General features: G+C 39.3%; 1 protein-coding gene and 1 long non-coding RNA gene across 2 annotated transcripts in view; one reads left to right on the top strand and one right to left on the bottom strand.

The window, feature by feature from the left end:
- LOC124186843 (regulating synaptic membrane exocytosis protein 1) overlaps positions 1-26,037 on the bottom strand; it is a 1,552,625-nt gene that overhangs the window by 509,339 nt on the left and 1,017,249 nt on the right. The gene's annotated exons all lie outside the window — the stretch shown is intronic.
- On the top strand, positions 184-798 carry LOC124186846. Its single transcript, XR_006871732.1, has 3 exons — positions 184-227; positions 459-533; positions 766-798. It is a non-coding gene; the product is annotated as an uncharacterized LOC124186846 (long non-coding RNA).

Here is a 26,037-nt window from a genome sequence, read left to right as displayed (position 1 = left end):
TTCGGATGCGTGGAGCGGTACGCACCAGAACAATTACATGAATCGAGATAACGACATTCGGTGAACGTGGGACTACCCTACGATATCACATTTTTACGTTTGCAAAACATAAACACAAGGGTTCGTTATATAAGACTGCAAGTCCTGGACCAGCTCATTGGCAATCAAACTCAAGTGGTGTAAAGTGTCTTGCGTCTTCGACTATATACTTTGTCAGAAAAGAAACGGTAAGTCCTTATACAAATTGCTACCTAACGTAAATTTTTTTCAATTTATTACACTCATTCACTTCTTTTGTTCAAAAAAAATTAGCTATATATTTCAAAGTATTGAGGAAACTTCAAGTGATTTTAAAAACATATTCAACTACTCATAAATCTCCAAACTCAGGTTAATAGCTTTCGAATTTGTTTCTCACCTGAACATATTCAACTACTGAAACTTCTTCAAATTTTCAGTTCTGGACCAGCTCATTGGCAGTCAAACTCAAGTGTCTTGCGTCTTCGACTATATACTTTGTCAGAAAAGAAACGGTAAGTCCTTATACAAATTGCTACCTAACGTAAATTTTTTTTCAATTTATTACACTCATTCACTTCTTTTGTTCAAAAAAATTAGCTATATATTTCAAAGTATTGAGGAAACTTCAAGTGATTTTAAAAACATATTCAACTACTCATAAATCTCCAAACTCAGCTTAATAGCTTTCGAATTTGTTTCTCACCTGAACATTTTTCGACTACTGAAACATCTTCAAATTTTCAGTCCTGGACCAGCTCATTGGCAGTCAAACTCAAGTGGTGTAAAGTGTCTTGCGTCTTCGACTATATAGTTTGTCAGAAAAAAACGGTAAGTCCTTATACAAATTGCTACCTAACGTAAATTTTTTTCAATTTATTACACTCATTCACTTCTTTTGTTCAAAAAAAAATTAGCTATATATATTTCGAAGTATTGAGGAAACTTCAAGTGATTTTAAAAACATATTCAACTACTCATAAATCTCCAAACTCGGCTTAATAGCTTTCGAATTTGTTTCTCACCTGAACATTTTTCAACTACTGAAACATCTTCAACTTTTCTGAATATACCCTTTTTTTCTTCCTCAGATCATGGTTCCCGATGTATCCAACTTGCCACCAAGTCCGGAGCCGGCACCACAGGATGTGATGTTTCCGGAACCGGATCTACCGAACATACGTCGGATATATATACACCGTCAGATCGAGACACAGCTCCAGGAGGAACAACTCCACGATCTCATAGTCATAGTTTCACGACTGGATGCTGCAGTTCACGGCGTGCAGACCTTTTTTGTCTTTGATTATATTTTAATACACTTGACTTACGACGAATCTGGAGATATATGGCTCCACGAGACAGATTTTTAGTGGAAGAACGAAGACAAAAAAGGTCTGCACGCCGGAACTACCCGCGTCGACGTGCGCGGCATCGACGAGACCTGGCGGGCGGATCTTGTTGATATGACGTCATACGCTGGACGAAACAAAGGCTACAAGTACGCTATACCGATAAAGAGCAAGTCCGAAGATGAACCCAACGGCGGACTGTGGTGGTCCATTACCCAGACGATGTCTTACGTAACTCGCGTCCATGAGAGCATGTAAATATACAATTTGCAAATTTTCACGATTCTAGGTTTCTTAAATTTTTTCTAGAAAGTACATTAAATATGTCTTTTCTTTGTTTCAAATCTCTTTTAATGATCAACCAACGACAGACAGTTTAATAGTAGTAGTGTATCATACAGTAATATACGAATAATGTCACAGTAGTGGGATAAACAGGGTTTTTTGAAAAAAAATTTCACAACGGAACGTCGCTGCAGTTCAACAGTTGACGTAAAAAGTTTGGAATATTCTGAGTGAAAAAAGTTGAAGTCATTGATTTTATGGATTTCGGTTCACCATCGTGGTAGAAATTGAACAAAATGTCAGATACTAATTCAAACTGTGCGCATCTAGTCATAGTTTCACGACTTGATGCTGTAGTTCACGGTGTGCAGACCTTTTTTTTGTGTTAGTTATTATTATTTTAACACACCTAAGTTACGACGAATCAGGGGATATCTCGATCCACGAAACAGATTTTTTAATTTCGTTAAATAAATAAGTATCAGATCATACAGTCTTTGTTTCACGACTTGATGCTGTAGTTCGCAATGTACAGACCTTTTTTTGTCTTCGATAATATTTTAATACATTTAAGTTACGAAACAGATTTTTAATTTCTTTAGATAAGTATCAGATCATTATGGTCACACAATGTACAAACCTTTTTTTGTCTTCGACAATATTTTAATACATTTAAGTTACGAAACAGATTTTTAATTTCTTTAGATAAGTACCAGATCATTATAGTCACACAATGTACAAACCTTTTTTGTCTTCGACAATATTTTAATTTCTTTAGATCTTCGACAATATTTTAATACATTTAAGTTACTAAACAGATTTTTAATTTCGTTAAATAAATAAATACCAGATCTTATAGTCATAGTTTCACGATCCGTTTTCAATTCAGAACCTATCGTTGTGATAATTCTCATCTTTTCTCCAATCGTTGAAGCCTTTCGCAAAATTTTTTTCGAGAAACCGAATGTATATATATATATTTAATACTTTTTTATAAAATTAATAAAAAACTTGTCAAACGAAATCTAAACTGCACCTCAACCTTGCATCTCATTCTCGACTAATCTGTACACCAACGTCGTCATGTTTTGCATTCCAAGAGCGATAGTAACCCAACTCCGTAGGACCTGCGGCTTCAAACGTACGCTAACTCAGATGTTGGTCGACCTTGCACTCTGTCCTTGACTGAGTCCGCTGAAATCTCATCGTACTGTTCACGTTACAGTTACGAGGTTCAAAACGTAGCTTAGAAAACCTTCGTCTTTGCTCATCGGTGTTCAAATTGGCACTTTCTCAGATTGTAAAAGTCGAATTGCTGTTACCAACAATTTGTCGAGTTTAAGGTGGACAGGATGGTTTTGCGTTGAGTGATAAATACATATATTTTTTTTATCAATACAGAACGTCGTACCATTAAATGGTATAAAATAAAATGATATAAAATAAAGAAGCTTCGTTCAACAATGTATACAATTTTCGTAAAGGGTATGCAACGTAGAATAATTGGAGACGCTGCACACGTTGTCCAGGTACGGTGTGTACAAATTAAGCGAGAGTCGACGCATCTTTGAATTCAATTTGACCGTACTGACCGTCCATATACTGCAAGAACAACCGCTCCTCCTCCATCGTCTGCATCAATTTCTGATATTGGGTCTCGTCCTCGTTAGCAGTCACACAATCTGTGCCGGTAAGAACACGTTGAATTCGGTGTTCAGGTCTGTGACGAAACGCTGTGCGAACCTCGTTTGGGCTCGTCGAATGTGTGTGTGTGTGTGTGTGTGTGTGTGTGTGTGTGTGTGTGTGTGTGTGTCTTCGATTGTGTGGGTAACATTAGATGTGTACGGTTCGGTTTGTTTCTTACTCCTCGTTGATCTGACGAGACTCGATCAAATAGGCTTCGCCTTCATCGTCATCCGGTTCAATGTCCAATAATACTGCAATTACTTCGTTTTGCCATTTTTGAAACGTCAGGATCAACGTTTTGTCCTGAAAATATATCCTGTGTAGTCTGAGCGGTTGCACACGAGCTTTCCGGACAGACTCAACGAGCCACCGAAGATCCTGTAGCGAGAACTCTGACGTCGCGTTGCTGAATCCGATAATTACTTCTTCGTTATTACGTATCATGATGATTTCAAGGTTTTCGCCTCACAAGCATAGCAGTCTGACTAATGTACAAGTTTCACGTGCTAACCTATTTCATACGAACGGTGGACCTGGTCAGATGTTACAGATTCACGTTTGTGTATGCGCGCGCACCTTTTGACATTCCCAGGGCGATAGTAACCTAACACCGCAGATCCTTGGCTCTGTACCGCGGCTATCGGCCGACCTTGCACTGTGGTCTTGTCTGAACCCGTCCAAATACTCATCGTAGAGTTCACACGGCAGTTACAAGCCAAAAAATGTCACGTGGTTGATATCAAACCGACATCCGAATAAGTGAAACACGATTCTCGGAACCATTAATTTTGGAATGTCACGTGGTTGATAACGTGGGAAAGGAATGTGAGGTGGTTGATGTTACACGTCAGCAGTCCTACCGTGGAAAAGGAATTCGGAGTGGTTCATGTTACACATCAGCAGTCCTATCGTGGGAGAAGAATGCGGGACGGTAAAAAAGTTCTCGCCCCCGCTGCGCCCTCTACCGTTGGCAGGCGAGCACTACAGACCTTTGGTCGGTAAGATTGTCGGTAAAACAGCACGATTTCGACCCCCGATCGATACAACTGTCGGTAAAGTTGCTCGGGGTCGGTAAGATTGTCGGTGAAACAGCACGATTTTGACCCTCGAACTGTCGGTATGGTTGCGCGGTTTTGATCTTCGGTACGGCAGACTGTGACGTCATCGCGGAAAAGGGTTCGAGTCTGGGCTGCGCGGAGCGGCTCGGTCGGTAAAGAAGGTGTTTGTACTCAGAACCCCCCTTGCTGTACTACTAATCTGTTGTAACAAATTCTTTATGTCTATATGGTCTATGTGAAAAATATGAATAACTCGATATTTTCAACAGAATAATAGGTCAAATATATAAATTTCTCTGGATTAGATGCTTAATGAAGAGTTTACAAATAAAGCTTGGATACATAAACAATTAAGCATATATACTTGTCTTTAAGATGTACGAAATATCATCACTCTGTCACAAGTACTGAACCTCCAATCCTCAGCTCAGCGCACAGTGCGGCCAAAAGTCGAAAAATGTAGAGAATGATCCACAAATTGGTATATGATAGTTTTTGAGGTCACTGATTCTGAATTTATCATCAGAATTAGCAAATTCAAGATGGCCGACCTAGTATGGCGTCATATCGTACGAAAAAACTTGTAAAAAATTAAATGAATTCGGCGATTGATTAAAAGTCTTTGTTTTGAGATTGTTAGGGTATGTAATTGAGAATGAACAAGTCAAAAATGGCGGGGTGCAATATGGCGATGTTATACAGGAAAAAATTTTGAAAAAATTATTATATTTTTATCGACATTTACCATAGTATCTCACATTACACATGAAGAGTTCAGAAGCGTAACGGATAAAATATTCAAAAGTTAGGTGTAGAAAATAATATAACTTGAAAAAATTTGCATCGCTAATCTCGTCACAGTTGCAATCTTCTATATCTGCATCGGTTTCTGAGGCCGAAGAACTGTCATAATATTGTAGTTCCGTTCGATTATTCACAGTTGGAGGAGCTAACAAATCAATACAGTCTTCAGATAAAGATTATAGTGGATTCATGGGTAATCTCCGACAGCTGGAGATTTGTGGATCAGACGCAATCAAAAATCGTATGAAAACATCCTCAAACGTTTTTTGACGATAACGTTTTCTTGCGAAATTCATGCGGTAGATCTTAAAAAATTCATTACAGGTTTTCTGCGCATCTTCGGACATTTGACCGATCGGTAACACCGAATGTTTTATCATTTCGGGGCCATGAATCAAAAGTTTGTAAACCTTTGTGGGCATATAATGCCAGGGATATTGTTGTACAATATATTTGGCTAATTTTACTGCGTACTGCCAAAAATTGTTATCATCAATCGCATGACCACATGCAATAGTTCGCAATATAATATAAAAAGGATATATAATATCTTCGTCACCTCCTGTTGTTTGTGCAGCTTTCTTGTAGTTTTCAAAAAAACCTCGAACGGTGTATCCGTCATTTGAGGAACCACTACCAGCCTTTGGCGTGTGAACATCGCAGCTGCGTATAACCCCCTCTCTCTTTCTCATATTCTTTTGATTTACTGTATGGATGTGTTTTCCTTCGAGGGCTCACTTTTATCTTTGTTTTTCACTTTGGTTTTTGAATTCTATGCTTTATTTCATTTTGTTTTTCATGTATCACTGTGATCGTTAAAACGAATATCTTACTTTTTTTTTGTAATACAGTGCACAAAAAGTGAACGGGCAGCAACGGGCAGCTAAAATTGATTTCAATCAGTACATAATACTCTTACCTAAAACCTCAAATGACTTAGAGAGCAAGATATAGTAAGATAAAAAAGTATTTACTCAATCAAATCCATTCAATTCGAGAAAAATAACCAAAAAATAGTCCTTACGTATCTCCTTCTAAGAATGTAGTTTTCAGGAATTTAGATTCAGAATTTTTTTCACTCATTTTACTCACCTTCAGCTGTAGAATCCATTTTGTTTTGTTCAAATCGCTTAAAAAACAAAAATTTGACGCCTGTTTATCCGACACGTCGCCAGTCGCACTTTCCTAACCGTCGTGTAGCGTTCGGGCGAAGGCCATATTCAGACTGAGATTATGGGGGGGATTTGAGGCAAGGGACCTTACTATGAATGTTTTTCGACTCCTAGGGGACTCCTTCAGCCAACCCAATGACAAAATATCCCCAACTAAAAACTTTTTTTTCCGACTTTTGGCCGCATGAAGGGGCCTTTGGCCGCACTGTGCAGCGTCACGCGCCACCAGCCGCACACATTCATATAAAGATGCTTGTGTGTCTATATATAATATACAAATCAGCACATTTCTTTAAAGATCAAATCTGTGAAGACAGGTGTCAGTGGCTTCATCATACTTCATTTTGATGAGAATGTTTCGATACCCAAAAAAAGCTTGGGTACCGCGAAAGATGGCATCCAATCTGGTTACCAGTTCCATCAGTTCGTCGATTTGCTCATGGTTTAGTTGTGTCTGTATTTCTTCGTGAATGTAAACTCTTTGGATGTTCAGTAAAACCAGATCTGGAAATGGAGGTTCCACGGTTGGAAGTAAAGGAATATTCACGCCGCATTTCAGAAACCATGGTCTGAAAAAAAAATTCGGAGCTACTTGATTTCATTTGGTGAAATTTGAAAGTTAAATACCGCAATCATAAGTGACATTAAAACTAGAAAAAAATAAAAATAAATCAGAAGGAGCTAAACCGTATTGGGTACACATGGCAAACAAATTTCACTCGAGGGTTTTAAAACTAGTTGGAAATATTTTGACTACAATGACTAGGGTACGTGTATCACGAAAAAAAGCTTTTAGAAATGTTGATGGTAACAATAGTAGGATTGAAGTACTCACCGGTTACGTTTTCACAGAATTAAAGCACAATAACGTAGCTCAACTTGATTGACAATGAGTAGGTCCAGGATCCACAGTCTTATGTAGGGAACCCTTGTGTTGATTTTTTGCATACGAGAAAATACGATATCGTAGGGTGGTCCCCATGTTTGCCGAATGTCATTATCTCGATTTATGTAATTGTATAGTGCGTACTGTTCCACGCACATGGTCGGCTTCGTGCGCACACACAAAGATACGTACAGCTGCCGTGTAAATGGGACGCTCATCACAGCAAATGATCATTTAGTATCAACTTGTCACGTATACGTGAGGACAAAGCTAAAGGTGGAATCCACAAAGTGTTTGTAATTGATCGATATTAATGAATCGGCGTACAAAATCTTGGGCAAATTATCATGATCAACAGCAGAAATTCAAAAATGGATAAAAGTCGGGAGTTAAAATATTTGGCTTCTCAACAAAATTTTGCGAAAGGCTTCAACGATTGGAGAAAATACGGAAATTATCACAACGATCGGACTCTTGCGAGCGCTCTCGATAGAATTCAAACGTTTTCAGGAAATGGCTGTATGTTTGCGGAAACAAAGAAGAAGCGATCGAGTCTACTGAAAAGATTTGAAATCAGCTTATGAGGGGAGAATCCGAACTGAATCCATCGTTAATTTGAAGCATAAAGATGTGGAGAGATTTCTAGAAGACACAAAGGTACTGGCTGTGGCAAGACTAAAAAACGCGTTCGAGAAAGCCAGGAGCTTGAAAGCCAACGTTATCCTGGCTAGTAAATCGGAAGTTAGAAAAGATGATCACACAGTGAATGAGATCAAATTTTTCAATACGAGATATGAAACCATACTCCAGACAACATATATTAAAAAATGTTTCATCGAAAATGCGATGCAGCGTTTGTTAAAATAAGTGGAAGATTTCCAGGAAAAGGATTCAGGCTTGTTGTTACTTGAAATTAGAAATCTTGCCGTCAACATTAACAGGTATACACCACCACGAGGTGGCTTATACACCCACACCCCGTTACCTAAGCGTATCAGTGATAAGAAGGCTGTGGTAAACATCAAAAGCAACGACTCTTACTGATTACTTTGGTCGGTCACCGCAACTCTGTTTCCAGCCGACAACAACAATCACAACGCGACCAGCTTGTACCCGCGATTCACCTCAGTGCTATAGTATGATGGTATAAAGTTTCCTATGTCTCTAGACAAAAACAGTGTTTCAAAATTTGAGAAACTTAACGGACTTTCCATCAACGTTTATGGTATAGACCAAGGTCATCGCAAAAAAAGTAAAATAGTACCGATTCACCTGAGTCAGACTGAGTCTGATAAACCTATAATCCATCTTTTAGCGATAGAAACTGAAATCACTGACGATGACGATGATGTTGATATGGAAAATTATAAAAAAAAAATCTTTTATTTTGCTTGTATTCGAAATTCGTCTCGATTGACAAGTTCTCAAATATCTAACCGTAATGGTCGAACTTGGTTATGTGACAGATGTTTGAATCACTTTCAATCTGAAAGATGTTTGACAGAGTACAACGTTTATTGCATGAGTTTGAAGGACACCGAAGTTGAATTACCTACAGAGGAGGAAAAGATACTGAAATTCAAAAATTTTAAACACAAAGAAACCGTTCCGTTCTGCATTTATGTGGATCTTGAATGTTAGCTGCAACCTACTCATATTTAATTGTCAGAAAATAGAACAATTTACCAGAACCATGTCCCGTACAGCGTAGCATATTACCTCCATTGCGCCTTTAACGATTCCATTTCAACGTTCAAAATTAACCGTGGAGAGACTTGCGTCCAGTAGTTTGTGAATTAGATGAAAAAATTAGTACATTCGTTACAAGCATATTTCACAAATGTTGTACCCATAGAACCGCTCAATTGCAATCAGCTTAACGAATTTAGTTTGTGACGGGTTTTGAGTCCACACGAATAATGTGGGGGGGGGGGGAGAGAGACAATTGGAGGCGGGGCGGATGTAAAAGGTAAAACTTGGTGTGTATTTGTGCAAAAGGGGTCGACTCAAACTAAGAAAAATACAAAAGGGTTGTAGACTCGAACGGGGGCTGATCACGCCTTAGCCCTTAGCGTTTCTTAATACTAACTTACAGGTACGCGCGCGGGGGGGGGAAGAGTGGGTGAGGTGCCGGGGAATGTGAAGTCGGGAGGGATGGTAGTGCGAGGGGATGGGGTGGTGTAGTGTGACGTGGAGTGTGAGGTAGAAAGGGTTGGTATTGCGAGGGGAGGAGCAGATCGGCTGTAGAATGCAGGCTAACCTGGTGTCGTCGGCGTGTGTGGGTGTGTGTCTCGAGGTGTGGTGGAGTGTGGCTGGGTCTCGCTGGTTCCTGGAGTCATCGACGTGTGTGTAGCGGGGTGTGTCGGTGTGAGTGTGGTGGTTTCTCTCGTTCTTTCTTTCTCTCTCTCTTTCGCTCGTAGCCTAGGCTGTTTTTGGTCTGGATGCTGTCACGGCCGTGGTCGTACTGCCGCTGGCGCTCGGCTCTGCCGAGCGTCGGGGGGCTTCGGTTATGTTCGGGCCTTTCCCGACGGGACAGGACTCACCCGTTCGGCTCTTCCCCGCGGGTTTGGGGTTTGTTATGACTTGCACTCTAGGTGCAACGTCACAAGTTAATCAGCGGTGTGTCACATTTGCGAAAAACCGTTCACGCTCGAAGACGTCAAACATCGCGAGTACTGTCATTTCACTTAAGAGTACCGTGGTGCTGCTTACCAAGGCTGTAATCTAAATTATCAGAATTCACATACTATCCCGGTGATATTCCATAATCTGTCAGGTTACGATTCGCATTTTCTGATTAAAGCATTGGCGACGACTTTTGAGGGTACTATTGAGCTGCTATCCGATACCAGAGACTAGTAGAGAGATTGCCAATGCTCACCCTGCGGGTAAACTAAGTTGCGTGGGGATTTGGAGGTGGTGGGGGTAGTTCGCGTGAACATAGGCTTGGCCGATACGGTAGATTTTGGAAGATTGCTGCGGCAGCTGCGTGCACATTAGCTACTAGGGTAATGCAGAGTGACTGCAGAGCTGACTGAGCGGCGGCGTGCACGTGCCTCGACCGTATCTATCGGGTGAACCTTTTTGTTTGGAAACCGCGCCTTCCGCGTTCGTTAAAGAAATCAACAAATGCAAGAGTTCACGTTTATTTACAGACTCGATTGTATTTTGCTGGTGATGAATGAGTCTGTAACTGAACATTCAATTGTGATAAGCATATATTTGAATCACGATATCCTCAATTGGGCCTGTTGCGGAAAAGTATGTTCGATAAAAAAAAAAAAAAAAAGATGTGGTCTCGATCCGAAAATCGTTAAATTACTAGCCACGAGTGCAACGCCCGCTGCTACGGACTATATACAATACTTCTAGCGGTTCAGTGCATCTTCATCAACTGACGGCTTAACAGCCAATTTATTACTTTTCACGTAGATTCAGTTCAATTAGATATAATATTATTCAAAAAAAATGTTGATGCGTATACGTGCTGAAATGAAAGAATAGTCTCCGACGCAGTCATGCACCTATTGACGAGCATACTTTTCCGCAACAGGCCCAATTGAGGAAACCGGGATATAAATATATGCTTATCACAATTAAATGTTCAGTTACAGACTTATTCATCATCAACAAAATACAATCAAGTCTGGGAATAAACGTGAACTCTTGCATTTGTTGATTTCTTTAACGAACGCGGAAGGCGCGGTTTCCAAACAAAAAGGTTCACCCGGTAGATACGCTCGAGGCACGTGCACGCCGCCGCTCAGTCAGCTCTGCAGTTACTCTGCATCACCCAGGTAGCTGATGTGCACGCAGCTGCCGAAACGACTTCCAGAATCTGACGTATCGGTCATGCCAAAGTGCACGCGAACTACCCCCACTACTTCGGCCAGCGGAGACCCCCTCGAGCACCTGCATTGGCAATCTCTCTACTAGTGTCTGCCGATACTATAGAAAAGTATATTTCGTTTACAAAATTCGTTAAAGGAACGGACCTGCAGTTCAGATTTATAGATTCGTATTGTTTTATACCCAGCAGCCTCGAAAAATTGGCAACGTATTTCAATGATGACCAAAAAACAATCAAACATAAATTTTGCACTAGCTCCGACAAAATTGAGTTATCAACTAGAAGAGGTGTTTTCCCTTATGACTACATGGACGGTTGGGAGAAGCTCGAGGACGTAATGTTGCCGACTGAAGAAAAATTTTACTCAAAATTGAATAACCAAGATATTTCGGATGGAGATTACGGGCACGCATGCAAAGTTTGACACGGTTTCAGGATTAAAAAGTTAGGAGAGTACTCAGTCTTAAATTTGCAAACTCACGTTTTTCTATTGGCAAACGTTTTTGAAAACTTTCAGCAGAGTTGTTGGGCAACGTACAATCAAGACCATTTACATTATTACACAGCACCCGGTCTTTCTTTTGACGCGATGCTAAAATTTACTGGTGTTGAACTCGAGCTTCTCACTGATTTTGATATGGTTATATTTATTGGAAAAGGTATTCGAGGTGGCGTGTCCCAATGCTCTAATCGATATGCAATAGCTAATATTAGATACATGGGAGATGCTTTTAATTCAGAACTCGAAGAGTCGTATCTCATGTATTTCAATTTCTAAAATTCATACGGTGCTGCTATGAGCTTTGCTCTACCGTGCGGTTCCTTTGAATGGATGCCAGATTTTGAACAATTTGATGTTTTTTCCATCTTCGACGAAGCGGAGTTTGGCTATGTATTGGAGGTGGATTTGGAATATCCTAGGGCACTGCATGAAATGTACTAGGATTTGCCACTTTGTCCGCAGAACTACATACCTACGCCTTCGAATAGCAAGCAGTCAAAATTGACGACCACATTATTTACCAAACAAAACTATGTTATTTATCACCACGTTTGGAAACAGTGTTTCGAGCTGGGTTTAAAATTGGTTCAAATTCACAGAGTTGTCAAATTTAGGCAGACCCCGTGGCTTACAAACAACGTAGATTTGAATACCAATTTAAGGAAAAAAGCGAACAACGAATTTCAAAAAAACTTTTGTAAAATAATGAAGGATGCAGTTTTCGGTAAGACGATGGAAAATGTTAGAAAGTACAGAGATGTCAGATTGATCACAAAATGGCATGGTAGATATAGTGCTAGAGTTACCATTGCCACACCGAGTTCCCACAATTTCACTATTTTTGGTAAAGATATGATAATAGTTGTATTGTGTGAAATTGGATTCGAACTTAACAAACCATTTCATGCAAGCTTCTCCATTCTAGATCATTCGAAAACCTCTCTTCAAAATTTCCACTACAATTATGATGAAACGAAATCTGGACATCAGGCAAAATTAATGTGTACTGATATAGCCAGTTTGATATATCACTTCACCGTCCCTGACATGCAAGACTGCATCAAACAGGACTTGAATAAATTTGACACCTCCGATTATCTGCCTGATAATGTTTACAGAATGCCGTTGGTTAGCAAAAAAGTCCTCGGTATAATGAAAGATGACTGTAACGGGAAAATAATCGCAGAATTTGTTGGATTACGAGCGAAATTGGAGTCATTCAGAGTGTTAGTGGAGGATAAAGATAGGAAACGGGCTAAGGGCGTCAACGCATCGCTATTGAAAACAATAAAATTTGATGATCACTTGAAGTGTTTCAATATCAAAATTTGGTCAGATATCAGAGTCTTATACTAACAACGAAACGTTTTCAGGTGTCCCCCTCCGATTTCGATGAAACTCTGGTATGTTATAGAGGGTCAAAATCGATGACATACGTATTTTTTTTTATCGGTCCAAACTCATTTTGAAGGGGTGAAACACCCCTCCCAAGTTGACCACCTCCCAAGATGATTTTTCTGTTTTGCATACAAGGAGGGGATTTCGATAACTGATAATGATAGTAATAAATACCTTGTCAAAAGTGATGAAAAACACACTTCGAATATTCTCAAGAACTCTTTATTTTAGGGGTTAACTTGTATATACAAAGTTCATTTTTTACATTAGAAACAAGATGTTTATCAGAGCTCAATGAATTCAACAGCACTGTGAAGAGCATGCAAGAATACAGAATACGTGCTTTCGATTTTTTCCCAAAAACTGAATTCTTATCGACTTTTTTCCCAATATTGCGGATTATGTCTAGTATTTAGCCATGAATCATTGAATAACATTGTTTGAGGCTTGCATTCATTCTGGCATTGTTCTCTTATCACTTTACTGTTTTATCATTTTTTTTCAAGCAACGTAAATATTTCTCATTTCAAGCAGACTATCAACTACTCGAAAATCGAAGTGTGTCATATGTGAACATTCATATCTCTACTTGAATTAATTCTGTAGCACAGATATTTTTTTTAACGATTACGCGTATCTTTCGGATATTTTCAATATGAAAAGTCGTGAGACCGTTCAGTGCTTGTTTATACGTTAATAACAGAACTTCGAGCAGTTATTGAATTTCTTCTCACGTTTACAATGAAAGTGAATCCAATAAACGTTATTAAACTTTTGTGGGCAGCATTTGAAGTAATGAATATACCCTAGTTCCCGTTAACAAATGATGAACGTGAAATAGTATCGAACTTCGAAAACATTTTATTACAAAGCATGACAGAATATAATAGTGTGCAAATGATTGAGGAAAATTCTCTTGACTTTGAAGAGCCCTACAAAAATCTTGAAACGTTCGCAGTGGAAGATGCAGATTTTCAGGTGCCTTCCGAAGGACCTGAAGATCGCTGTTCCGAAGATGACGGACCTTTAAGTTTCGATTATGAAAGAAGAGCTGTTGAATATTGGAGAAGTGCAAAGACGAAAAAAAATCGCTCAATTCATACGGTTCGTCATAGATATAAAAAAGTCAAATCAGTACGACAATTGCGTCGTTGGGCACATCAAATCAACCAGGGAGGGACATACATGGAAAAATTGGCTCGCATATCAGAGTACACATTGCAGAATATGAAAAATGCCATTGACGCAGGCTTGATTGTTCATGATACGTATCTGCGAAGATGGGCTTTACCCGCATCCATCGCATTACTAGCAGAAAAATCAATAAATTCGTCACGCGAAAATCAGTGGAAAATAGTGAATATTTACACAAGAGTGCTGAAGAATTTTTGAAAAGAGTTGAACCTTCTATTTCCGAATATGGATTACAAAATATATATAATTCTGATCAGAGTGGTTTCCAAATAGAGATTCATTCTGGACGAACGTCAACGGAAGAAGGAACTAAACAAGTGTCGAGCATAGTACAATCAGTAACTTCAACAACGCACAGTTATACTATACAGCCTACAATTTCAGCGGACGAAAAATTATCAGCTCCTTTATTTATTGTTTTAAAAGAACCATCCGGAACGTTCGGACCTATAGTTGAACAACATTTATTTAGACCGCCAAATGTTTTCATCACAGCTTCCAAATCAGGAAAACTTACTTCAGGTATAATAATTCTTGATTCGCGCTGCATATATTCCAACGGTATTAATCACAATGATTCATTACACAGCATTTCAAGATGTCGTTAGAAGAAGTGTTTATCCCAAAAGTGGGACCGAAGAGTCTACTTCTAATTGACTCTTGGAGTGGGCATTGTTCTAGAGTTGTGCAAGAGACAACACCCCCAGACAAAAAGTTGACGACTTTATTGATACCGAAAGGAACCACTGGAAAAATTCAACCTCTCGATGTTTTCGGCTTCCGTATATGGAAAAATTATATTCGTCATTTTTCAGACACCCTAGTTCTTCTTGATTATGATTCAAATATACATTTAAGGAATAATATGATAAAATTACAGTCTTTAGTTCACAACCAACTGTCATCTCCGCGATATCATAAATTGTTTCGTTATGCGTGGCATAAAAGCAGGTTCATTGCAAAGAAACCTGATGAATTTGATAACCCCGTCGATTTTGCATTTGGACAGTTATCTCATCCGAATTGTGATATCGAAAGTTGCACGAATGTCGCAGTAATCAGATGTTCTTGGTGTAAAAAATCACTTTGCCTACAGCAATTTTTTGATGAATATCATTATTGTACTGACTATCATCCATAAAGCGATTTATAGATAAACTTGGAACTTGTTTTTGTTCAAAGGGTGTGGCCACGGTAGAGAAAGTAGAATCATGTGCATATTCAACAATTTTGTATTATATAAAAACGTAATTTACTTACAAAACTATTTACAGGTGTATTTAGTGTATGAATCAAAGTAACAGAAAAAAATTTCTTTATTCATTTTTTCAATGCAAAATGGCTAATAATCACTACTTGCTTTTTGTTTATCTTTTTCCCAGCCCTTACCCCTCAAATATCTGTGCCATAGAATTAATTCAAGTAGAGATATGACTTGTTTACATATGAGACACGTCGAATTTTCGAGTAGATGATAGTCTGCTTGAAATGAAAAATATTTACGTTTCTTGAAAAAAAATGATAAAACAGTCAAATAATAAGAGAGCGATGCCAGAATGAATGCAAGCCTCAAACAATGTTATTGAATGATTCATGGCTAAATACTAGACATAATCCGCAATATTGGGAAAAAAGTCAATAAGAATTCAGTTTTTGGGAAAAAATCGAAAGCACGTATTCTGTATCCTTGCATGCTCTTCACAGTGCTGTTGGATTCATTGAGCTCTGATGAACATCTTGTTTTTAATGTGAAAAATCAACTTCGTATGCACAAGTTAACCCCTAAAATAAAGAGTTCTTGAGAATATTCGAAGTGTGTTTTTCATCACTTTTGACAAGGTATTTATTACTATCATTATTAGTTATCAAAATCCCCTCCTTATATGCAAAACAAAAAAAATCGTCTTGGGAGGTGGTCAACTTGGGAGGGATGTTTCAGCCCTCTAAAATGAGTTTGGACCGATAAAAAAAAATACGTATGTCATCGATTTTGACCCTCTATAACATACCAGAGTTTCATCGAAATCGGAGGGGGACACTTGAAAACGTTTCCTTGTGAGTTTAATAACCTCGATCTGGTTCTTTAGGTTCCCAAACCAGCCGGAAAAACAAGACAGGCAAGAACGCTAGTTATTCCAATCATTGCAATATCACGGACGTCTATCTATTTTCGAACTCACAATCTTATCCGTACGGTAACCTGAGCAACATGAGTGATAATCTGTTTGCACTCGCGTACGAGATTTATGCAAACTTCCCAGCTACCCTTCATGACAAGAACACCGAGCCGTTGTTGACAAAGAGTGAATTCCTTCGAGACGTCCCCCTTTTTGTTATTGACTGTTTAGAGCAAAACGAATCTTTGAAGTACGGACCTGTCAACATCCATCTTGAATTCGAAGCTAAAGTCGACTTTCCCGCTAAAACCTTGCCGTATTGCTTGATTGTTAACTATCGTATTGTCGAATACAACCCACCCAGTAGTGGGGTAAAAAAGTTAGTATAAAAGCTGACCTGTTCCCACGATCTGGCACAATTCAAATATAGAGCTTATCGTTGACATACAAGGCTTCCGTAAACCTTCCGACAATACCTTTACATTGAAAGAATTGGCTATAATTTTAATCTACTCGGAAGCATCTTTATCAACGTTTTTCCTCAAGTCATCTTACGAATGGAGGTGTCTGGATGTCAAATACAAAAGCCAAAATTCTTGGCTGGAACGCGATTTTCACGGTTCACCTTGGAGCTGTGAAAACATACCGTTTGAGGAAGTTGAATAAACCATTGAAGACAGGCTGTACCAAGCTGAAACCGTGTACTTGAAAGCAGAAGAAAAACGAGATTAGTTGCTTGAACTTGTCCCCAAAGTTTAAATCATCGATTCGGTCGACTTCGGTTGTTCATCGCTTCAAACCTCGCAGAAAGCTTTAGCTGCGTCTCTGAGATGTGACATGCATACAATACCCAACGCAATCTTTGCAGCACAAAACGTTTTGATACTTTAAAATTAAAATCATCAAACTGTGCGGGTGGCGAGGGTGTACGATTTGTGTTACTGCGCAGAAGCATCTACAAGAACGGTCCTGCATTTCAGGCGAATATATCATCTTGGTTACGAAACTGTTGAATAAAATCATTGTACTATCGTAGTGAAGTAATTTTTTACTGTACCTCAAAAATTGTACTCAATAAAACTGTTTTCTGAAGAATATTCATGGATTCATTTCACACCTTCTCAGCTCTTAAGAGAGAACTTTTTACTCGATGCGAAACTTATGTAAGATTCAACCTTGCTCTCCATCCTTGACAGAGCTGTACTTAAACCGAGTTATGTTTTGCATTTCTAGAGCGATAGTCACCCAACACTGCAGATTCATTGCTCCGCATGTATACTACTGTAGCTATCGGTCGACCCTGCACTCTGGCCCTGACTGAACCCGCTTAAAATCCATTGGAGAGTTTACATCACAGTTACAAGTCAGAAATAATGTCACGTTGATAATAACGTACCGACATCCAAGTGGGTAAAAAACAATTTTCAGAAGCGTTAATTTTGGTATGTCGCGTGGTTGGTAAGGTGGGAAAAGAATTTGGGATAGATGATGTTATACATCAGCGACATCCGAGTGTGTGAAAAACAATTTTCAGAACCATTAATTTTGGAATATCGCGGGGTTGATAACGTGGGAAAGGAATGTGGGGTGGTTGATGTCACACATCAGCAGTTCTACCGTGGGAAAAGAATTTGAGGTGGTTGATGTTACACATCAGCAGTGCTATCGTGGGAAAAGAGTACGGGTCGGTAACCGACGCGACATCCCGGTCGGTAATAAAATTCACGCCGCCCACTGCACCCTCCACCGTAGACATGCGAGCACAACATAGACACTTCGACCTTTGGTCGGTAAAATTGTCGATAAAGCAGCACGATTTTGACCTCCGACCCATAAGAATTGTCGGTAAAGCAGTGCGATTTTGCTTTCGACCGATAAAACTGTCGGTAAGGTAGCAAGTTTTTGACCTCAAGTCGGTTCGGAGACCATGACATCCCGCCGAAAAAGGTTTGAACCTGTGGAGAAGGTCGGTAAGTGTCGGTAACAGGAATCTGTAAGTAGAACTCTTCTTGTAGCACCAGTTGTTTGCGTATAAATGAAATGTTGTGTGAAGGTGGGTATATGTTTATGAGAAAAGCCAGAAGGTATATGTACGCTGTCATGGTTTTCAGAACATTTGAGAATATTTGCAAAAAAATACTTTGCCGAAACAGACTTTCATTCATTTGTATAACCTACTCACGTATTGAGCTTGTGTTATGTACGTGTATCTACAAGTACCTGAAGTGGATGATACGTTTATATGTATATACCATTTCATGTGCAAATTGATATCTTACTGAAATACGATAAAAGATCGTGAGACCAATATGGTTTAACATTTTATAATGATGAATAAAACCAAGAATAACCTTCGGAAACCCGTATGTATAATTTTCATATGATCATTGACGAAAGAGGATCATATACTTCTCTGATGGTTAGAAATTTCGACGGTCATAGAATTAAAAATGAATAAAATAACAATCGGATTATGAGAGACTTCTGTTTCCGGTTGAATGAGAGTGAAAGGCGTGTGAGAGAGTGCGAATAAAAGAGTGTAAGTAAGTGGGATAGTGAGGGCGGGTACGGAAAGAGAAACCGTAGGGAAGGCGAACGGGTGATCAGGGAGGGCGAAGAGATAAAGGGAAATAGGCGGGCGGAAAAAAAGGGGAAGGGTAGTTATAGGAAGGACGGATAGTTTGGATGTTAGGTAACGAGAACTAGGTAACTGTAAGGCGGAACGGCAGTATAAAAGAAAACGGGACGACATTTAGGGAGTAGGAGAGAGGTTAGCGTAGATGAGTGATAGGCAGGTAAGGTATGGAGTGACGGAGCGAAATGTAGCATGAGTGAGGCAGGTGGTCTGAAAGAGGCGGCGAAGAGCGTGGATGAGAAGGGATACAAAGGTAGACTGAGTAAGGTGACTGTAGTGAATATGGTCCTCCAATATATGATGAATCGAAAAAAAAAAAAAATTTCAAGCGATTATCCTTTGTTTGGCAATGATTGCTAAATCTTTATTTTTGCTTGCCCCTCTCAACTTTCAAAGTTATTCGTTTTCAAAAATTAGGGGGGCCACCTTCGCCAATTAGGCCATCCAACATGTGCCAAATCGAATTTTTTTTCTGCCATCGATTGTTGGTCATTTGCCAATGTTTGTCACAGCTTTATTTTCGATTGCCTCTTCTCAGTTCAGAAGTTATTCCTTCTCAAAAATTCACTTTACGGAGTTGGCCCCTCAACATATGCCAAATCGGATTTCTTTTTTCTTCTGCCATCGATTGTCCTTTGTTCGCCAATGTTTGCCATAGCTTTCTTTTTGTTTTCCTCTCCTTAGTTCAGAAGTTATTTGATTTCGAAAATTAACTTTATCGAGTTCAAACAACAGGAATTAACAGGAACTTGGACTATTGATAAACGCAAATCATTGATTCCGCAACGTTTCGACCATTTTATTTAGCCTTCTTCAGGCGTCTATAAACATACATATAAATACAAAATATTTTAAACACAACGCATAATACATATAACAAGATTATACAATTAATAGCAAATAAATTTACCTCAATTTATAAGCGTAAACAATATAAATCTTCTTATACAACTTCATTAGCTCCTCATAAATAATTAACAAAATTCAAAAATTTATTAATTAAAAAGAACGCAGCTAACAGAACCGACTTGTACATGTAAATAAACTGTCGACCGCAGTCAACCTCAAAATATACATAAGTGAGGAAACAGTAAGCGAATGAAGCGCCCTTGTTTCCCACATTCACCGCCGCGGGAATTCAAAACAATACTCTAAAACATTTCTACAATATCTGAGTCAAAACAAAAATTAAATACATTAAAATAGTCTAAACATTCAAAATAAAGTAAAACTAACGTGCGTCACCAAGATAATCGTTATAAACCGATAAAATCTCGTTGTACATTGCACTCAGATTCTGGGTGTCAGTACGCTTGTTTACCGTGTCATTAAGTTTAATCCAAACCATTTCACTAACCGATCTTTTTAACCAGTTATTCTCTAAATCTAAGATCTTCGCTTTGTCAAAATCAAACCCATGACCCGAGTCGAAGTAATGTGCGGCCAGCGCTGTTTTGTTCTCATCCAAGATTTTAACATTCCTACAACTATTCCTATGTTGGTAAATCCTATTTTTTAAATACTGTTTGGTTTGACCCACATAACAAAGTCCACAAGAGCACGGGATCTTGTACACTACACCTGCTCTTTGATCCTGCTGCACTGGATCCTTTAACTTAGTGTATAATGATTTTATTTTATACACGTTATAATAAGCCAGCTTTACATTAGTACCTGTAAAACAACTATTAATTTTATGTGACAAGCCCGGAACAAAGGGAAACCGGCAGTACTTGATGAAATTCGTAGGACGAACTCCACCAACCCCACCATTTGCTTTATTCTCTTTAAACTTAATGATAGCTGCACGAACAAACGATCTTGGATAACTGTTATTAGTTAACAACATCTCAATTTTTTGATAATTGTCCTCATGATACTCCTCGCTGCTAAGTCTAAACATTCTATCCAGTAAACCATGAATCGTTCCCACTTTCTGTGACATTGGGTGGTTGGAACAGAAATTCAAAATTCTTCCTGAACTAGTTGGTTTGGTGTACCAATTAGTCTTCAAATGGTTGTTGGATCTTTCAACCATGATATCTAGGAATGGAATACAACCATTCTGTTCCACTTCCATGGTGAACTGGATATTCTCTTCAAAGCTATTAAACAACTCCAAGACTCTGTTTAATTCCGTCTCAGGGACTGCAGCGATAGTATCATCTACGTACAATTTAATAAACGCAATGTTAAACGGGAGGGCCGTAATTATCTGTTGTAACACATAATTCATAACAATATTGGCCAACACTGGACTAGCTGGATTACCCATACTACAACCTTCAACCTGTTTGTACAACACCCCATTATACGTAAAATAACTGGTTTCAAAACAAAACTCTATAAGTTTAATAAGCAAATATTTAGGAACTTTAACTAAATGTTTGATGTTGTCCCAAGATTCATTAATGACCTTCAATACTAAATCCTTACGGATATTTGTAAACAACGAGACTACGTCAAGTGATATCAATCTATAATCACTATGTAATTCAACGTCTCTAATAAAATCAACGAATTGAAAAGAATTTAATAAATTAAAACTAAAAGTATCCACAACCGGTGTCAAAATTTCATGTACAACTCGCGACAACTTATAGCTAGGAGATTGTATGCAACTCACTACCGGACGTAACTTGCAAGTTGGTTTGTGCGTCTTACGTAGTCCATATATCCGTGGTGCTCGAGTATAGCTCGACCGAAGGTTCTTCTCTTCAGCTTCGTCAATCACACCCGAAGATGCTAGCTCCGCCACCAGGTTATTGGCTCTTTTTTGGTACGTGACAGTTGGATCTCTATGAAGAGGTAGGTAAGTTGTCCTGTCACTAATTAGTGCGCTCATCTCTCTCTCGTACTCTTCTCGGAACATGATGACAGTTGAGTTCCCCTTGTCTGATCTTGATACCACTAAATCTTCATTTTCTCTTAAAAACTTTTTTGTAACGATTAAATCTTTATTTAACATTAGACGGTCTTCAGAACGTGATTTGCGTTTATCAATAGTCCAAGTTCCTGTTAATTCCTGTTGTTTGTATGATATATCATGGACGTTAATATAATGGATAGTTTATCGAGTTCGTTTGAATTTCGAATATGTATATATTGTAACGGCCACACCCACCGTTCCGTATCAATGAATAAACGCTTTTCTGCAGTTTTCTTAACGAGTAGACGTTTCGTGCGAGTTTTACAATACAGTATAGGGGAATTGAAAAATGAAAATGATTTCTTGACCTCGGTAGTTGTTGCCTATATATTATTCTTAGATATGGAGGTCAGAACAAAACAGCTTTTTGTGTTTACGTACAAGCCCGGATGAGGACATCCCTCAGAACAACTATATTCAGGAACATCTGTCACGAACAGAAAAATTATGTAATACAAGTTAGTTATTACAGAATCGATATGTAAAAGGCATATGTGATAAGCAAGGCTAATTGTGCGGATATAATTGAAAGAGAATTACCTGATGGTAACATGGGACTTTCAATTTCAAAGAAAAGACAACACGTAGAAGTAATAAATAAACGGTAGAATACAAACAAAAAAAATCAAAATATTTATCATTAAAAAACATAAACTGCGATGCGAAACTCCCAAGCATTCATCCTGGTTAGTAAAATCGAATAAAATCACACTCACGACATTATTGAACCTAGCTCAATTTTAAACGTGTGAATCGTCCCGAATGTAGTGTAAGAAGAACGAATTCAATCATTAGAAGCAGCACAGACGAAAAGTCAACGGGTTAAGTAGGTGTCCGAATATGTTGGGAAGGTAAAATCAACAGCAGGCTCAGTCAGTAATTAATAGTTATGATTGATGTATCAGGTATCATGTACCATGTAGAGGTGTGAATAGCACTGAGATGTTCAATATCTTGTCTTCGATTGACCGAGTTGAGATGTGCAACAATGTTGCACATTTCTAACAACAACCTTTTGTAATAAAAGGGTTCAACATCCAAAATGCTGGCTTGAGCATAATTAAAAGTGAGATCAAAATCGATAGCGTGTCTAGTCAGTGCTGTATAATTATCGTCATGTTCATGGATATTTCGTTTCTAAAACTAAAACTGAAACTATTTTCTCGACGGTGCGACATTGGGCTACCGAATAGATGGCGTCCCCAATCTCACCTGACTCGGAGCTTCAACGCTACCGCGAACTGCCTTGAATCTAAACGTAACAACATAACTTAACCTGGAGCTTATTTCCACTAAACAAATCAGCAACGCCACTATATTTCAGACGCAATCAAAACTTAATACTCGAACTTCTCGTCACAACTGCTGCTCAACGCAACGGCCATTTTGACTATACATCACCTCAACTCGACCAAACACTATCTCAAATAAACGGCAACGTAACTAAGCGCAAGCGCCACTAAATGTAACCTTAACTCAACACAATCTCAAGGTAACACAACTCAATTAACATCATCCTAACTAAACGAGTACGGAACTAAGCGTAGGCGCAACTAAACGTGACCTCAACTATTCGCTATCGCAACGCATCCGAAATCAAACTGTCTAAAAATCCTCGAAAACGTTATTCGCTAATCTGAGCACTTCAATTCGGCACTTCCTGACCTACTCGAGAGGTGACACTGAAAAACCCGATAACGCGGCTCGACCCGGTACAGCGGAATTCGGCTATACTGAATCTCAAAAACGAGAGAGACTCAACTCAAACCCGTGACTACTTAACTTTCTTAAGAACTCAAAATTTACTTTACTCGAACACGCGTACTCAGGCTACGGTTATCAAGCAGAAGAATCGGCAAAAGAATTGCGAGTAGTTTTCTATAATGCAAATCCAAAACGGCTATCCGTTACTCGACAAGCCTTTTCGTAAGTATGCTTGAAATTCAATCGCAGGGATAGAAGCAGCGCTTACCTTCTACATCCTTGCAACCCCCTTTCTATTCCCCTCGCGATTTTTGGGCGACTCATTTCTTCGCGAAACTCCCCAAAACGCGACTACTTATCACGACCGCCAGAACTAAAGTGGTTTTCAAAAACCTACGACCTGCCGCAACACGGATCTCGATATGCCATCCCATACGTGACGTCATGCCCACAAGAATACGCAATAATCGACCCGTCATCAACTTCGTTGATTGCGCAACTCGACGCGCACCTTTAGTAGTATCACGGCGCAGAACTTAACACTAAATTGCAATCTCGTCTCCCACGCAGCTCCATGACGCTTGGTGGTGAGTGTGGTGCTCCCTCGTCGGTAGTCGGTCCATCGCTAGTTCGCTAGTCAATTTTTGGCGGGGTGAAGGGGGAAAGGCTGCAGCGTGCCGGCCGGCAGCGGGAATCGCCTCCACCTTGGATTCCCGCGACGCGGAGATCTGTGTTGGCTCCCCCTCCGCAGCCTCGACATCCTTTCTTCCCAATTATCGCTAGTCCACCACTCCGAAATTTCCTCTAATTCGTCGCTGACTTCTATCTGATGCCGTTGTAGCTCGAAAAATAAAAAAAAAAACAAATAACCTGAAATACCTTACGCTATTCGCTAAGATGTCGCCTCTCGTAGTTTCGGATGCTTGATTCTAGTCCTGGCACTCTTTCGAAAAAACTTCGCGACTCATCTTCGGAAATTCCTCAACTTTGGTTCCGCCCAGGGTTCAAGGAGCCCCTTGTAACGGGCATCAAAAATGCCACGTTACAACACATACAGTATAGGGTTTGAGAAGCAATAATCGGTACCATCCTGAAGGCCCATTCTCAACCCTTCCAGAAGAATCGGCTTTGATTTAATTTCTAAGATTGGGACGCTGTTTCATATTTCTCTTTCGCAGATTGGACAGTAGTCTTTATTAATCGCGCTAGCGACTTCGGCCAGAGCCTTTCCAAGAACAGTCGATATATTGCAGTCACAATCTATCGTACTTTCATGTTCATCTAGTGATAAAGATAAAAAGACAGCCCTCTCTACATACTAGTTTTTACTAAGTCTTTTCAACGTGAAGTCTAATATCAGAGGAAAGAAAACAAGGTTTCCGTGACCGGATTGTGCTGCTGATTCATACGCCTCAGAGTCAGAGGACGTTGTTGCTATTAGTTCAACGGATAAATCGCACGAACACGTGTAATTCATGCGAACTTTGGATTTATCTATTCGGACCCTGCTACCATTTTAAATATTACTATCTCTTCTTCGTCGCAATCGACGGTTGTGAATAACTTCAACATCTGGACAAGGCTGTAGAAATTGACTCCTTCCAAGCGCACGCGACTTACGTAGTCCGGAAATGTCGCATTCAACTTTCTCAATTCCTTTATTTCGTCCAGTCTTATTATTCTACTTTTGCCAGGACTCTTTTTATTCGAGATAATCCAATGAATCAGAATGCGCATCGTTGCCTGATTCATTGATTTCTGCAGCTTTATATTTTCCACATCGAACAAGCCGTCATCGACATCCTCGTGCCGACTGATGATAAAATTTCGCGAAGTTTCGTTGTCTACACCTTCTTTGGGATATGTTACATCACGAACAGTTACATCAGATTTGTCCACATTGTCCACCGTTGGCGATTGCTTGAAACTGATATCGGTCTTAGCAGATCCTGTCATATCGCACGGGTCATTGGTGGAATAGTAATGCAAATTCGGATTCATCATTTGTGATTCATTTGTGTTCGCATGTCGTATAGAACATGTAACGGATGTATCAGATTGGTCCTTTAACTTATTATTTCGGGATACTGCGGCATTGTAAACCACTCATTTGGTGTTACACACAGCCGCAATGCAACGCATATATTTAATCATGAATTTGTCAACTCCAAGTGGCTGACCTTCGTCACTCAAGGTGTTTATTTTCAGGGTGTTGAAGTAATTTTCCGACCTTGCAGACGTGGCAGTGTTGTGTTTTGTTCCACTTATCTTCGACATCACATTAGTCCGTAAGGTGAAATACTGATGAAGCCATGAGAACAATGTCAAAAATTCGGGGCAATGATACGAATTAGCTCATTCGAGTTCTTCAGACTTTCTGGCTACACCTTCAGCATAGCTTTTAATATTGCTGAAATTTGGTGAGTTCGTACTTGATGCATCATCTA

The sequence above is a fragment of the Neodiprion fabricii genome, chromosome 7 (genome assembly GCF_021155785.1).
Source record: "Neodiprion fabricii isolate iyNeoFabr1 chromosome 7, iyNeoFabr1.1, whole genome shotgun sequence".
NCBI lineage: Eukaryota > Metazoa > Arthropoda > Insecta > Hymenoptera > Diprionidae > Neodiprion > Neodiprion fabricii.
The sequence above is the reverse complement of the archived record's forward strand: the minus strand, read 5'-3'. Positions and strand labels throughout refer to the sequence as shown.